Below are 16,103 nucleotides of genomic sequence, written 5' to 3'. Positions count from 1 at the left end.
CCTATCGGCATATCCTTCCATTCCCTTCTCCCGTGTGTTTATGCAGCTTTCCCTTGAATAGATCCATGATATTTACAGCACAGAAAGAGTTCATTTGGATTTGGTCTGTGAAGCTGGTGCTCTCGCTGATGTCCCCATCCTCCTCATAGATCTTTTTATATTCCGTCTTTTCAAACATTTACCCCTGTTCCTTTTGAAATGATGTTCTAGTCTTTACCTCAGTGTGGTGGAGCATCACACAGTCTAACAGTTCTCGGTTCTCTCACAAGGGGTCTCTCACAAGGGGTGTTCCAAACACTCCATGTGACATCGAAAACCAACTGAGTACAGCGGACACTGCAAAGGCTATAGGCCCTGATAATAATCCTACTGTAGTACTGTAGACTTGTTCTTCAGTACTAGCCGTGCCACACTAGTGTTCCAGTAAAGCTACAACACTGACATCTACTTGACAGTGTGGAAAATCTCCTCAGTATATTCTGTCCACAAGAAGCAGGGCAAATCCAATCTGGTCAATTACTACCCCATCAGTCTACTCTCGATCATCAGAAAAGTGATGGATAGTGTTGTTGGCAGTGCTACCAGGTGACACGTACTCAGCAACAACCTGCTCGTAGATGCTTAATTTGTGTCCCAGTTCCCAACCAAACATGGACAAAAGAGCTGAATTCCTGAGGCGAGATGAGAGTGACGCCCCTTGACACAAAGGCAACATCTTGCCGAGTGTGGCATCAAGAAGCCCAGTATAATTGAAAGGAGCCAGGTTGGAGTCGTACCTAGCACAAAAGAAGATGGTTGTGGTTATTGCAGGCCAATCATCTCAGCTCCAGCATATCGCTGCCAAAGTTCCTCTGGGTAGTGTCCTTGGCCTGACCATTTTCGTTTGCTTCATCAATGACTTTCCCTCCTGCCTAAGATCAGAGCTGGTAATTTCACATGGTGCTCATTTCAATTCACAACTTTTCAGTTACTAAAGTAGTCCATCACTGCAAGCATCAAGACCTGAACAACAGTCAGACTTGGGCTGATAATGACAAGTAGCATTTGTGGCAAACAAATGCCAAGCAATGGCCATTTCCAACAAGAGAGAATCTAACCATCTCGCCTTGACATTCAATGCCATTACCACTGCTGAATTCCTCATTGTCCACATCCTGGGAGTTATCATTGATCAGAAATGTGCCCATAGTTTTTCAAACTTTGGAAACAAGAGTAGGTCAGAGACTAGGAATTCTGTGGTGACTAACTCACCTGACTCCCCAAAGCCTGGTCACCATCAACAGGGCACAAGTCAGGAGTGTGAATTACCGGGATGAGTGTGACTCCAACAACATTCAAGAAGCTCAACACCATCCAGTACAAGCAACTGTTTAATTGGCAATTACAGAATGATAGCAGCGGAGGAATAAAGCGGCGGTAGAGTTGTGAGGATAAGAACAGAGTTATATGAGTGGGGAGATAAAAGAGCTGGGAGATGTAGAACATAGAAGAACATAGAACATTACAGCGTAGTACAGGCCCTTCGGCCCTCGATGTTGCGCTGACCTATGAAACCGCTCTAAAGCCCAACTACACTATTTCCTTATCATCCATATGTTTATCCAATGACCATTTAAATGCCCTTAATGTCGGCGAGTCCACGACTGTTGCAGGCAGGGCATTCCACGCCCTTACTACTCTCTGAGTAAAGAACCTACCTCTGACATCTGTCCTATATCTATCTCCCCTCAATTTAAAGCTATGTCCTCTCGTGCTAGACATCTCCGTCTGAGGAAAAAGGCTCTCACTGTCCACCCTATCTAATCGTCTGATCATTTTGTATGCCTCAGTTAAGTCACCTCTTAACCTTCTTCTCTCTAACGAAAACAGCCTTACGTCCCTCAACCTTTCCCTCATAAGATCTTCCCTCCATACCAGGCAACATCCTGGTAAATCTCCTCTGCACCCTTTCCAATACTTCCACATCCTTCCTATAATGCGGCGACCAGAATTGCACGCAATACTCCAAATGCGGCCGCACCAGAGTTTTGTACAGCTGCAACATGACCTCATGGCTCCGAAACTCAATCGCTCTACCAATAAAAGCTAACACACCATACGCCTTCTTAACAACCCTATCAACATGGGTGGCAACTTTCAGGGATCTATGTACATGGACACCAAGATCTCTCTGCTGATTCACACTACCAAGAATCTTACCATTAGCCCAGTACTCTGTCTTCCTGTTACTCCTTCCAAAATGAATCACCTCACACTTTTCTGCATTAAACTCCATTTGCCACCTCTCAGCCCAGCTCTGCAGCTTATCTATGTCCCTCTGTAACCTGCAACATCCTTCTGCACTGTCCGCAACTTCACCGACTTTAGTGTCATCTGCAAATTTACTCACCCATCCTTCTACGCCCTCCTCCAGGTCATTTATAAAAATGACAAACAGCAGTGGCCCCAAAACAGATCCTTGTGGTACACCACTAGTAACTGAACTCCAGGTTGAACATTTCCCATCAACCACCACCCTCTGTCTTCTTACAGCGAGCCAATTTCTGATCCAAACTGCTAAATCACCCTGAATCCCATGCCTCCATATTTTCTGCAATAGCCTACCATGGGGAACCTTATCAAACGCTTTACTGAAATCCATATACACCACATCAACTGCTTTACCCTTGACCACCTGTTTGGTCACCTTCTCAAAGAACTCAAAAAGGTTTGTGAGGCACAACCTACCCTTCACAAACCATGTTGACTATCCCCAATCAAATTATTCCTTTCTAGATGATTATAAATCCTATCTCTTATAAACCTTTCCAAGACTTTGCCCACAACAGAAGTAAGGCTCACTGGTCTATAGTTACCAGGGTTGTCTGTACTCCCCTTCTTGAACAAGGGGGCAACATTTGCTATCCTCCAGTCTTCTGTCAATATTCCTGGAGACAATGACGACATAAAGATCAAAGCCAAAGGCTCAGCAATCTCCTCCCTAGCTTCCCAGAGAATCCTAGGATAAATCCCATTCGGCCCAGGGGACTTATCTATTTTCACACTTTCCAGAATTGCTAACACCTCCTTATGAACCTCAAGCACTTCTAGTCTACTAGCATGTAACTCAGTATTCTCCTCGACAACATTGTCTTTTTCCTGCGTGAATACTGATGAAAATATTGATTTGGCACCTCGTCTATCTCCTCAGATCCCACGCACAACTTCCCACTGCTGTCCTTGACTGGCCCTACTCTTACCCAAGTCATTCTTTTATTCCTGACATACCTATAGAAAGCTTTAGGGTTATCCTTGATCCTACCTGCCAAAGACTTCTCATGTCCCCTCCTGGCTCTTCTTATCTCTCTCTTTAGGTCCTTCCTCGCTAACTTGTAACTCTCGAGCGCCCTAACTGAACCTTCACGTCTCATCTTTACATAAGCCTCCTTCTTCCTCTTGACAAGTGATTCAACTACTTTAGTAAACCACGGTTCCCTCGTTCGACCACTTCCTCCCTGCCTGGCAGGTACATACTTATCAAGGACACGCAGTAGCTGTTCCTTGAACGAGCCCCACATTTCCATTGTGCCCATCCCCTGCAGTTTCCCTCCCCATCCTATGCATCCTACGTCTTGCCTCATCGCATCATAATTGCCTTTCCCCCAGCTATAACTCTTCCCCTGTGGTATATACCTATCCCTTTCCATTGCTAAAGTAAACGTAACTGAATTGTGGTCACTATCACCAAAGTGCTCACCTACCTCTAAATCTCACACCTGTCCTGGTTCATTACCCAGTACCAAATCCAATGTGGCCTCACCTCTCATTGGCCTATCTACATACTGTGTCAGGAAACCCTCCTGCACTCATTGGACAAAAACGGACCCATCTAAAGTACTCGATCTATAGTGTTTCCAGTCAATATTTGGAAAGTTAAAGTCCCCCATAACAACTACCCTGTTACCTTTGCTCCTATCCAGAATCATCTTTGCAATCCTTTCCTCTACATCTCTGGAACTTTTTGGAGGCCTATAGAAAACTTCCAACAGGGTGACCTCTCCTTTCCTGTTTCTAACAGGAAATACTACCTCAGAAGACGAGTCCTCGCCTTCTGAGCAACAGGGACAAGGCAGGGGTGTCCACTCTCCCCACTACTGTTTGCCCTGGCCATGGAGCCTTGGCAATGGCGCTGAGGGCATCGAACATTTGGTGGGGGTAGTGAGAGGGGGTGGAACATAGGGTCTCGCTCTATGTGGACGATTTGCTCCTGTATATAACAGACCCGTTGGGGGGAATGCAGGAATTATGGGAATACTGGAGGAATTTGGCCGGTTCTCAGGTTACATACTAAACATGAGCAGGAGCAAGGTCTTTGCGATCCAGGCAAGGGGGCAGGCAGGGAGACTGAGGGAGATGCCGTTCAAAGTGGTGGGGAGGAGTTTTAGGTAGCTGGGGATTCAGGTGGCAAGGGACTGGGATCAGCTTCATAAACTAAATTTGGGCAGGTTGATTGAGCAGACAAAAAGGAACTTCCGAAGATGGGACGTGCTCCCGCTGTCATTGGCGGGGAGGGTACAGATTGAAAATGACAGTCCTCCCGAGATTGCTGTTTGTGTTTCGGTGTCGCCCAATCTTTATCCCCAAGGCATTTTTTTAGGAAAATTAATGCGGCGATCTCGGGTTTTATATGGGCTGGGAAAACCCCGAAGGTGAAGAAGGTCCTTCTTGAGCGGGGGCGCGTGGTGGGAGGCTTGGCCCTTCTGAACTTTATTAATTACTGCTGGGCGGCTAATATTTCGATGGTTAGGAAGTGAGTAGTGGGGGAGGCGTCGGTGTTGGAGCGGGTAGAAGCAGCATCCTGTAAGGGTAGAGTCTGGAGGCTCTGATAACGGCACCTCTGCCATTCTCGCCAGCTCATTACTCCACAAGCCCAGTGGTAGTGGCAGCCCTGAGGGTGTGGGGGCAATGGGGGCAGCACATGAGACTGGAGGGGGCGTCGGTGTGGTCACCGATCTGTGACAATCACCGGTTCACTCCGGGGGGGCTGGACAGGGGCTTTAGGAGATGGCAGCGGGCGGGGATTGAGAGATTTGGGGAGCCAGTTAATCTAACATCTAATCGAAAATTTTAGAATCTATTATTAAGGAGATAGTAGCAGGACATTTGTCCTGCCGGGACCCCCCGCCCCGCCGGGTACGGGAGAATCTCGCCCTTCATGTCTGTCTGGGTTTCACCCCCACGACCCAAAAAGATGTGCAGGTTAGGTGGATTGGCCTCGCTAAATTGCCCCTTAATTGAAAACAAAATAATTGGGTACTCTAAATTTATTTTTTTTAAAACAAGGGAGTCAAGAGTTATGGACGCCAGGCAGGACAGTGGGGAAAGGCCATAATTAGGTCAGCCATGATCTTATTAAATGCTGAAACAGGGGTCAAATGGCCTACTCCTGCTCCCATTTCTTTATTCTCAGTTAAAGACTGGCAAACTGAGCACCTTGAGGGCAGCATGGTGGTGCAGTGGTTAGCACTGGTGCCTCACGGCGGCGAGGGCCTGGGTTCGATCCCTGCCCCGGGTGACTGCCTGTGTGGAGTTTGCATTCTCCCCGTGTCTGCGTGGGTCTCACCCCCACAACCCAAAAATGTGCAGTGTGGGTGGATTGGCCACGCTAAATTGACTCTGAATTGGAAAAAAAACCGTCTGAGCACCTTGAGAATGTTCAGCTGATCAGAGCAAGTAAGCATGGATTTATAACGGGGGCATCATGCCTGACAAGCCTGAGGGGCAGAGCTGGAGGGGCTCCCGCTCAAAACAGCCCAGAACAGATTCCGTTACCTGGGGACCCAAATAGCCAGAGACTGGACACAGATCCACAAGTGGAACCTGACCAGCCTGGTGGAGGAAGTAAGAAAGGACCTTCTAAGGTGGGGCTCACTCCCACTCTCCCTGGCGGGGAGAATGCAGACAATCAAGATGAACGTACTGCCAAGGGCTCTACCGAACCTACAATACTACACTGGGCAGCAGCGGCAGAAAGAGTGAGGGGGTGGGTACAAGAACCCGGCACAGTATGGGTACAAATGGAGGAGGCCTCCTGTAAAGGAACGACCCTCCGGGCCCGGCTACAGCAGCACTTCCATTCTCCTCAACAAGACACACAACGAGCCCAGTGGTAGCGGCCACGCTGAGAACGTGGACCCAGCTGAGACAACACTTTGGGATAACTAAAATGTTCCCCATGGCCCCCATCTGCGGCATTCACAGATTCCCCCCAGCCATGCTAGATACCACCTTCAAAGGATGGAGGCGGGACGGGGGCACATTGACGGTCGGGGGCTTCTATGTAGGGCATAGACTAGCGACACTAGACTAACTGATGAGGAAGTAGAAACTAGCAAAAGGACAGGAAATCAGACACCTCCAAATAAAACACTTCCTCCGCAAAGCGACAATGGGGTACCCCGGGGCCCCAGAAACCACACTACAAGATGACCTGATAGGCACAAGCAACGAGAAAAACATTTTTAAAATTTTTATTATTTTTTAAAATTTAAAGTACCCAATTCATTTTTTCCAATTAAGGGGCAATTTAGCGTGGCCGATCCACCTACCCTGCACATCTTTTGGGTTGTGGGGGCGAAACCCATGCAAACACGGGGAGAATGTGCAAACTCCACACGGACAGTGACCCAGAGACGGGATCGACCCTGGGACCTCAGCACCGTGAGGCTGCAGGGCTAACCACTGCGCCACCGTGCTGCCCAGTATGTGGGAAAATATACGGACAGCTACTGGACAGAGCCCGGACTCCACTGGACGGGACCAGACAAAAATGGGAGGATGAACTGGGGACAGAGGTGGGGTGGGGACTCTGGAGCGAAGCACTGAGCAGGGCTAACTCCACCTCCTCCTGCGGAAGGCTAAGCCTAATTCAGCTCAAAGTGGTGCACAGAGCGCACCTGACCAGAACCCGAATGAGCAGGTTCTGGACAGCCTTCTCCGAGGCAATGTCCAAGGTTGTGGGTGAGGGTGAATCCATGGCCAATAGAGGCAATCTTCGGGATATCGGAGCAGCCAGAGTTACACATGGGGAAGGGGGCCAACGCCCTTGCTTTCACTTCCCTAATCGTACGCCAGAGAATCCTGCTCAGCTGGTGATCAGCAGCACCACCCAAAGCTGCAGACTGGCTCGCTGACCTCTCGGAATTTCTCCACCTCGCCACCCGAGGGTCAGAGGAAAGCTTCCTGGATATTTGGGGGCAGTTTGTCGGCTGTTCCAAAACCTGTTCGAGGCCAGCAACGAGGAGTAACCTAATAAGAATTTTTTTTAAAACACCAAGATAGATGAGGTACCAAAACAGGTAAAGATGAGGTAAAGTGAACAACCCTGTTGCCTCACAGCGCCGAGGTCCCAGGTTCGATCCCGGCCCTGGGTCACTGTCCGTGTGGAGTTTGCACATTCTCCCCGTGTCTGAGTGGGTTTCGCCCCCACAACCCAAACATGTGCAGGCTAGGTGGATTGGCCACGCTAAATTGCCCCTGCATTGGAAAAAAAATGGATTGGTCACTCTAAATTTAAAAAAAAAGTAAAGTGAACAAAAGTGTACACAGTACTCCCAAGTGGGAATAATCTCAAGAATAGAGCTGGGCCTTTCAAGAGTGAATTAGGAAAGACTTCTACTGCAAATGATGGTAGGAGTTGGGAACTCTATTCTGTGAGTGGCAATTGATGCCAGATGAATTGTAGATTTTAAAGCTGAGATTGATTGATTCTTGTTAACCCAAGGTATTGAGGGATATTGAGCAAAGGAGCTAGGTCACAGATCAGCCATGATCTTACTAAGTGGTGGAACAGGCTGGAGGGGCTAATTGGCCTTCTCCTGTTCCGATGGGTGGAATCTTTTGACTGGATCAGGAACCTGATTGATTATAATGAGTTTACTTTGCCTTGGCTCTTGGGGCACTTTAACTCAGCCACAGACAGCAATGTCATTCCACCTGCCGGTTAGTCAACGAATGAGGGAAGACGGGCAGGATGGCACATTCATTCTGCCAAAGGACAGATATCTGATTCAAGCGACTATGTCAAGGGTTACAATGGTTCACCTCCAGTTGGATTTCCGAGGCTGCAGCGACAGGAATGGAGAGAAGACCCAGAGCTCCTGCCACAGGATTTTGAGGGGCTGCAGTGAGGTGATATTTCACTAGGACATGAGGAACACGCCAACCTCTCCAACCAAGTAGGCGGGTTGGATGAGACAGAGGACGTCAGCAGCGGAGGTGTGATTCCTCCAACTTGGCAATAGTGCACCAATAGGATCCAGGACCTCAGGAGAGTGGGGAAGGTGAGTGCCAAGACCAACACACTACTTTCCCAGGATTCTCTTATTTTTTTAAAATTTAGAGTACCCAATTCATTTTTCCAATTAAGGGGTAATTTAGCGTGGCCAATCCACCTACCCTGCACATCTTCAGGTTGTGGGGGCGAAAACCCACGCAAACATGGGGAGAATGTGCAATCTCCACACGGACAGTGACCCAGAGCCGGGATCGAACCTGGGACCTTGGCGCTGTGAGACTGCAATGCTAACCACTGCGCCGCCGTGCTGCCCTCCAGGATTCTCTTCAATAGCACTTCTCAGGACAACACATTTTCAACTCCACCCGTTCATTTCTCTCCAGGCACCTCACTTCCTCACCTGATCAGCCAACACTCACACCCACCCTCAATCCATCGCCCTGTCACACCCATGCCTCACAGTCACCCTCCACAAATGTCCTTCTTCACTAGCCACACAAACCATTACAAAATGTGACACCTCTCTGCTTCCTCTCCTTGCAAGAGAAGAGACCTTCCAGCTTCAAGCAGAGGTGGAGACCCGGAGGGACGGTGCTTTCGTTATAGACACCTTGATATTCATTGGCAATGCCCACCTGGCCCACTGGGAATGGGATCTTGTTTCAGGATGTTGCAATGTCAGTTGGATCCCAAACTGGAGACAGCGGTAGGAGACAGCGGTAGGAGACAGCGGTAGGAGACAGCGGTAGGAGACAGCGGTAGGAGACAGCGGTAAAAGGCTGTTTGTGTGACTGGAATCCAGTGTCCGCTGGCGTACCAAAGGGATCAGTGCTTGGTCCTTTATTGTTTGTGATATATATCAAATGATTTAGATGAGAATGTGGGGAGGGGGAATGTTAATAAGTTTGCGGATGACACAAAGATTGGCAGGGCGGTTATTAGTGAGAAAGCAGATCTGAGGTTGCAGGAAGATTAGACGGGTTGGTCAGACGAGCAGATCAGTGGCAGATGGAACTTTACCCTGAAAAATGCAAGGTGACGCTCCTTGGAAGGAGTAACAAGACAAGAGACTATTCAATGAATCGGAGGACACAAGGAAGTTCAGAGGAACTGTGGTGAATGTGATTCACACCGGATTATAACCTGTATATACATGTGCCTATATTGTAAGTGCAGTTGCACTACCTGTCCGCCAGGGGGAGTAGCTCTGGGAATGCTCGAGAGTTGTACGGGACTTCTCCCTTGGCTCCACCCAGGACTCCTCCCCTGGGAGCTGCTGTGCCACAGGGTCAGCCGGCCAGTTCACCGAAAGTTCAATGGCTAATAGGCTGGCTCTGTTATAAGAAGATTAAAACCGCTATTCTAATCCTACAAGCACGTGTCCGTAGAATTGTTGGTTCCAACAGGAATAGAGCGATCTTAGGCTGTTTGTCCACAGATCCTTGAAGGTGGTAGGACAGGTGAATAGGGTAATTAAGAAGGCGTACAAGACACTTCCCTTCATTAGTCATGGCATAGATTATGAGAGCAAGGAGGTTATGTTGAAGCTGGACAAAACTTTGGTTAGAGCTGGAGTACTGGTGTGCAGTTCTGGTCTCTTCATTATAGGAAGGATGTGATTGCACTGGGGAGGGTGCAGAGCAGATTCACCAGGATGCTGCCTGGGATGGACCATTTGAGCAATGAAAGGAAGCTGGGTAAGCTGGGATTGTTTTTGCTTTAGGGCAGTGAAGGAGGAGGGGGGACCGGATTGAGGTGTGTAAGGTTATGAGGGATAGGGGCAGGGTGGATAGGAAAAGTCAATAACGAGGGGGCATAATTTTAAGGTGAGGAGCAGGAGGTTTAGAGGGGATCTGGGGAAAGGACCTTTCACCCAAAGGGTGGCGGGAGTCTGGAATGAACTGCCTGGCGGGGTAGTAGAGGTGGAAAACTTCACTAGCTTTAAACGGACTACAGGCCAAATGCTGGAAAGTGGGATTAGTGTAGATTTAGTGTAGTTTTGTCGGTGCAGACTCAATGGGACGAAAGGTTTCTTTGGTACTGCTTGACTCTATGACTCTAATGACCTATGAAAACCGGAGCTTTCTGAGGCACTGGTTCTCACCCTTGTTGAGAGAGCTGATCCTCTGCCTGTAGAATCTGTAGAGCCTCACCTCCTTGGAGTTAGGTTTGGGTGTCCACCCCCCGTGTCCTCTGGAGTGGAGAAAGCAGCCGATGTTGCTGACTGTGGTGCTCCTGCTGCTGTTGGTGTTATTGGTGTTGTTGCTTCTCTTGCTCTGCATCAGAGGTGAAGGTAGAGTTGCAGATTATAGAATCCTTACAGAGGCACATCGAGTCTGCGCTGGCCCTCTGAAAGAGCACCCTATCTAGGCCCTATCCCTCACCCTACCCCCGTAACCCCACCGAGGGGCAATTTAGCAAGGCCAATCCAGTTAACCTGCGCATCTTTGGATTGTGGGAGGAAAATGGAGCACCCGGGGGAAACTCACGCACACACAGCAGAAGTGCAAATGCCACGCAGTCACCTGAGGTTGGAATTGAACCCGAGTCTCTTGCGCTGTGAGGCAGCAGTGCTAACCACTGTGCCAACCTGGGAGGCTGTGGTGAAGGCGTGAAGCATGAGGCAAGTGAGGCAGCTTCCAACAAGTTGGCAATCACCCTGTCAGACAGTGGTAGCACTCTCTGAGAGAGGAAATGCTTTGAACAGCAGCCTGTCGCCTGGCCATGGCTGGAGCTCTTCAGTTTCTCTGGTCATAGCTTTCTCAGTTTGTCACTCCCACTATGCGATCATCTCAGTCACCTATGTGAGTGGCTAACAGGCATCCTCGCTGGCAAATCCAGAATTGAGGGTTAAAACAGGCCTTAATTTCCTTTTTAATTCCAAAGAGAAAATGCTGGAAAATCTCAGCAGATCTGACAGCATCTGTAGGGAGAGAAAAGAGCTAACGTTTCGAGTCCAGATGACCCTTTGTCAAAGCCATTTGTAATTACCTGAGTAACCTTTAAGAAAAGGTATAGTTATTAAAATGTAAATTTTTTGAAACAGATGCAACTAGGTTACAAAATAATACCATACTTAAGCGGGGGGGGGGGGGGGGGGGGGGTGGGGGGGATCAACATACAGGGCACAAAATGGAACTGGAAATGACATTACCACTGACTAGTTACAATCGCTAGACAAAACTGAATATTCCCACAACCCCACCAGAAACCAAAGGAAGAGCAGAGACATGACAGGACGGTGCTTATCCTCCCATGCTGTACTGTTCTGTTGCACGTTTTACTATGGGCGTAAAACGCGTTTATTGGAGTGTATTAACACGCCTCCGAGTTCGACGTGTGCTTAACACTGCTAGGCTCTGTTCTATGTAATTATTTAGCTCTGGAGTCGCCAGTTGCCGTATAGGCAACGTCACAAGTATTCCAAGGTCAAGTTCAAAGTAATAAAGACGATACACCGATTAGTCAAGTTCAAACGATCAATATTTATTATACAGTTAATAATAAATACTCATGCACACACACTAAGAGACTAAGCTACAACTAAACTTAAGCAAACAGAATACTTATCTAACAGGAACAGGCAAGGTCAGAGAACGAGGCCTTCGTCCTGGTTTTGTCTGCAGCCTTCAGCAAGCGTTCTGGCACTTGGGAGTCTAGCGGGCTTGGATCGCGTAGCGAGCGTTGAACTTACGGTTTCGGCGGCTGGTGCTCAACGGCTGGAGTCAGGATACCAGGTGTCAGTCGGAGCCGGAGCACGGGTTTAACAGACCGGACAACACGAGGTCCCTATCTTTTATAGGGGTTCCGTTGTCCTTCCCTCTTCTCGGGCGGGCTCTACCTATTGGATCAATTTCTTATCGATACTGGATTAATTCCCCAATGCGAGGGGGTCTCCGTGATGGAGGGGGCGTTTCTTATGTCCTTTTGTTCGGAGGTTTCTGGTGCCTCGATGTCTGGGTCTTGATTGGAATGTGTCCATTCAGAACCAAATGTATCTATTGTGTGGGTGTTCAAGTCTGATGGCCTCATTAGCATGCAAAGCGTTTTGCCATTTGCACCTAGCTAAGGTCTTTTCACCTGAGCCCAAACTGGTTTCTGCTGCTGCAGAATGCAAACTGCTCTTTGCAGACTGCTGTTCTGGCTGAACTGTCTGTTTCCCAGCAGCCTTCCATTTTAGTTTGGCTCAGTGTCCATTTTGCGTGGCCAGCATGGCTACATTCCCTCCTTGTGATCCTCACAATCATACTATTGTGAAGGATCACCTATGTACTTTGCCTCCTTGTGTTCTGACCTCTTGCCAGTTCCTGTTCTACTCTGTTCTAAACTATGGGAAGAAGAGAAAAAAAAATTTTTAACTAACATCTCTACTTGGCCCTATGTCAAAAGGGACATGCATTACTACAATTGGGAACCTCTACCTATCACTATTAACCTTAACTTAAACATCTTAACCATTCACACCACAACATCACACTTCCCAACTCGGCAGTCGAGTATGGAACAATATAATACATGGCTGAATTTTATTTACAGAGTGTTGTAATCAGTGAGGGGTTGAGGGGGAAACGTGTCTTGTTTCCACACATATACATATGACATTAAATAGTAATAAGTGGGCTTCCATCATTTTGCTGTTCTTCTTCTTTCTCTTCCTTCTTCCTCCGGTATTGACAATCCTGGCTTCGACCTCTGTCTCGTCCTTTGAAACCTTTGGGATCAAGCACAGTATCTGTCAATACACAGTTTAAGACCTTTACTTGTTAGTGCATCTGTCTTTCAAATCCCAATTGACCCTTTAAAATGACTGGCTAAGTCACACCCTGTGACTCCCCTCATTTTTTTTTTCAAAAAGCGAATTTAAAGACCAGCATACACCTAACAATCCTTCCTTCTGCGAGCCGTCTCGCAGGCTTTGCTGATTTACCATCCGAATGTTCCCGGATGTAAATAGCATGTGGGATGGCGGCCGAAGGGCTACCTAACGTAAAATGAAAACAAACTTGGAAAGAAACATCCGAATGAGTTGCGTATGGGCCGCTACGGGTACGAGTTGGATGGGATCCCCGGGTAGGGCGTGCTGTGCCATACCCGAGCTTGGCTGACCAAGGGTTGGTTCTCAGACAGGGCGGGTCCTCAGTGCCGTTTGTCCACTGCCTGAGTAACCTGGAGAAAACGGGTACGAATGTGTTTACCATGACTTGCAGCCTCTATTTCGCCGAATAGAGGGGCACCTAAAAAAACCAAGGGAGCCAAGATGCTCCAACTGAGGACATCACTGAAGGTCTCAGAGATATCTGCGGACAAGCTATTTGGCGTGTGGCCGTACAACTTTGGAAAAGATCTCCAATCAAACCGAAGTTCTCAAAGGTATCTGCGGACAAGCTAACGTGTATGTGAGGTGGTCACAGTCTTTTCAGCTGAAAAGAAGATGTCCATCCTCCAACTGAAACATTTACATTCCTGAGACAAACAAACATAAAACGAAGACAAACATACGTGCAGGTTCCATCAGAAAGGACATCGTTTCCCTCAAACGATTCCTATCTTACATCATCTGGACACCTCACTTTGATTCTGCCTCTGTGAACAGGGTCACAAAGGGGTTGCCGTGTCGGGAGTCAGACACCGTGTCGTCCTGCTCTCCCGGATCCCACACCCTTGTGTGGATCAGGCATGCTATTTTGGAGTTGTGTGACCGGGGGTCACTTTCATCATTGCGGACAAGTCTGTAGGAATTGTCCCTGTGCCATTGTGTAGCGTCGAGTGTGTTGTCGGGGTAGTCGGGGTCGGGTGGTGGTTCGGGGTTTTTGAGGTAAGTGACTTCCATGGGATCACTGGAGTCGGGGTCGTAGTTGGTGCAGTGTGGGCTGTATGGCTGTGTGCTGTCGCTGTCTTCAGAGTCAGTGTCTGTCCTACTGTCTCTGCTGTGGCAGCTTGTGGGCGTGTCCGGGCGTGGTCTGTAGTGGTCTGTGGGCGGAGTCGTGGGCGAGTCCGTTGATGAACTGGTCTGTGAGGGGGATGGTGGAAAAGTGTCTCTGGTGGGCGGGGTGAAGTGTTCTGCTGCATCCAGCAGGACATGGTGGGCATGGTTGGCCTGTGTTCCATAAGCCTTTAACTGGTTTATATGGAACCACGCGGTCTTCCCATTAGGATACTTTATCCTGTAAACGGAGGGGCTAATTTTGTCCGAAATTGAGTAGGGACCGGAATATTTTGGAGCCAAAAAACTGCTGGGGTTATAAACAGATAACATTACCTGTTGCCCAACCTGGAATTCTGTGGTGTGGACGGTCTTATTGAAACAGGCAGTCCGTTGCTGTCGGCGTTTCCCTAGCTGGACTGCGGCTGCGAGCTGTGCAGACCTCACAGTCTCAACTAGATCTTTAACTGCCTTTTCATGTGTGAGGGCCGTCACTTCGGGGCTTGTCATGTCCAGTCCTAAAAGGAATTCTGTACCTTTCATAGGGCGTCCGGTCATGAGTGTGTGTGGTGTGTATCCTGTAGATGTGGAGACAGTGTTCCTTATGAACATAAGTGCAAAGGGGAGCACTGAATCCCATGTGGAATTGTTCTCTTGAACCATTTTCCTAAGGGTAGTTTTTAGGGTCCGATTCATGCGCTCCACAATCCCGCTGGACTGTGGATGATACGCAATATGGAAGTTCTGTTTGATTCCGAATATTGTCAGGACGTTCCTCATGACCCGTCCTGTAAAGTGAGATCCCTGGTCCGAATCGATACTTCGGGGTAAACCCCATCTCGTGAAGATGTGGTGGGTCAGGATCTTTGCAGCTGTCTTTGCTGTATTTGTTCGTGAGGGAAATGCCTCTACCCATTTGGTAAAGGTATCTATCACCACCAGAACGTATTTATAGCCATTCCGACAAGGGGGCAATGGACCTATAAAATCGATCTGGAGGTTTGTCCAAGGGCCGTTAACTGGGCGAGTATGCCGAAGTTGTGCCTTCTTAGAATACCTCTCCGGGTTATTCTGAGCACAAATCAGGCAATTCTCTATGTAGTGCGTTACATCATTCCTGAGATTAGGCCACCAACAGAGTTGCCTGAGGTGCCTCGTTGTTGCATCAATTCCCTGATGCCCGTGTCCGTCATGGAACAAGGCAATCATCTGATTCCTGTCCTGCTGTGGGACCACATAAAGTTGGTCCTTAATGATCACACCCTCATGTGTGGTCAGTGCGTGTTTAAAGTGCTCGTAAGCAGGCACAAAGTTTCCCTTGAAAACCTCCCTGAGGTCTCCGTCCTGTTTCTGTGCTGCCACGAGATCTTTAATATCAGTCTGTGAGACTTGGACTGCGCTCACAGGGGCGCTAGCTGGTGCGCTAGCTGGGGGGGTCCATAAGTGTCCTCTCCTGGAACCTGCCTTAGCCAACGCGTCGGCTTTTACATTCCCAGGGGGTGATGACCTATGGTGGCTTCTTACTTTTATTATGCCGAAGGTCCTGTCCTTCGCTTTCTCTAGGATATGCTGGAGTAAGGGGGCTGATGGAAGGGGTTTTCCGTCTGCGGAGACAAAACCTCGTGTCCTCCACAGGGGCAGAAAATCTGTCAGGCTATTACAGACATATAAGCTGTCTGAATATATGTCTGCTGGGCTGGGGAAAGAATCGGGGTGGTCCACTATGTACGCTATGGCTGCTAACTCTGCTGCCTGCGCGCCTAAGTGACCTGGTAACTTAAGAGCTATCTCTTCGAGAGCGCGCCCCTGCGCGTCCTCTACATAGATGCCGCATCCTGTGATACGCTCACCATTTAAAACTGTGGAGGAACCGTCTACATAAATCCTCAAGGGTCCACACGTGTC

The sequence above is a fragment of the Scyliorhinus canicula genome, chromosome 2 (assembly GCF_902713615.1).
Source record: "Scyliorhinus canicula chromosome 2, sScyCan1.1, whole genome shotgun sequence".
NCBI classification, from domain to species: domain Eukaryota; kingdom Metazoa; phylum Chordata; class Chondrichthyes; order Carcharhiniformes; family Scyliorhinidae; genus Scyliorhinus; species Scyliorhinus canicula.
This window is presented reverse-complemented; position numbering follows the sequence as displayed.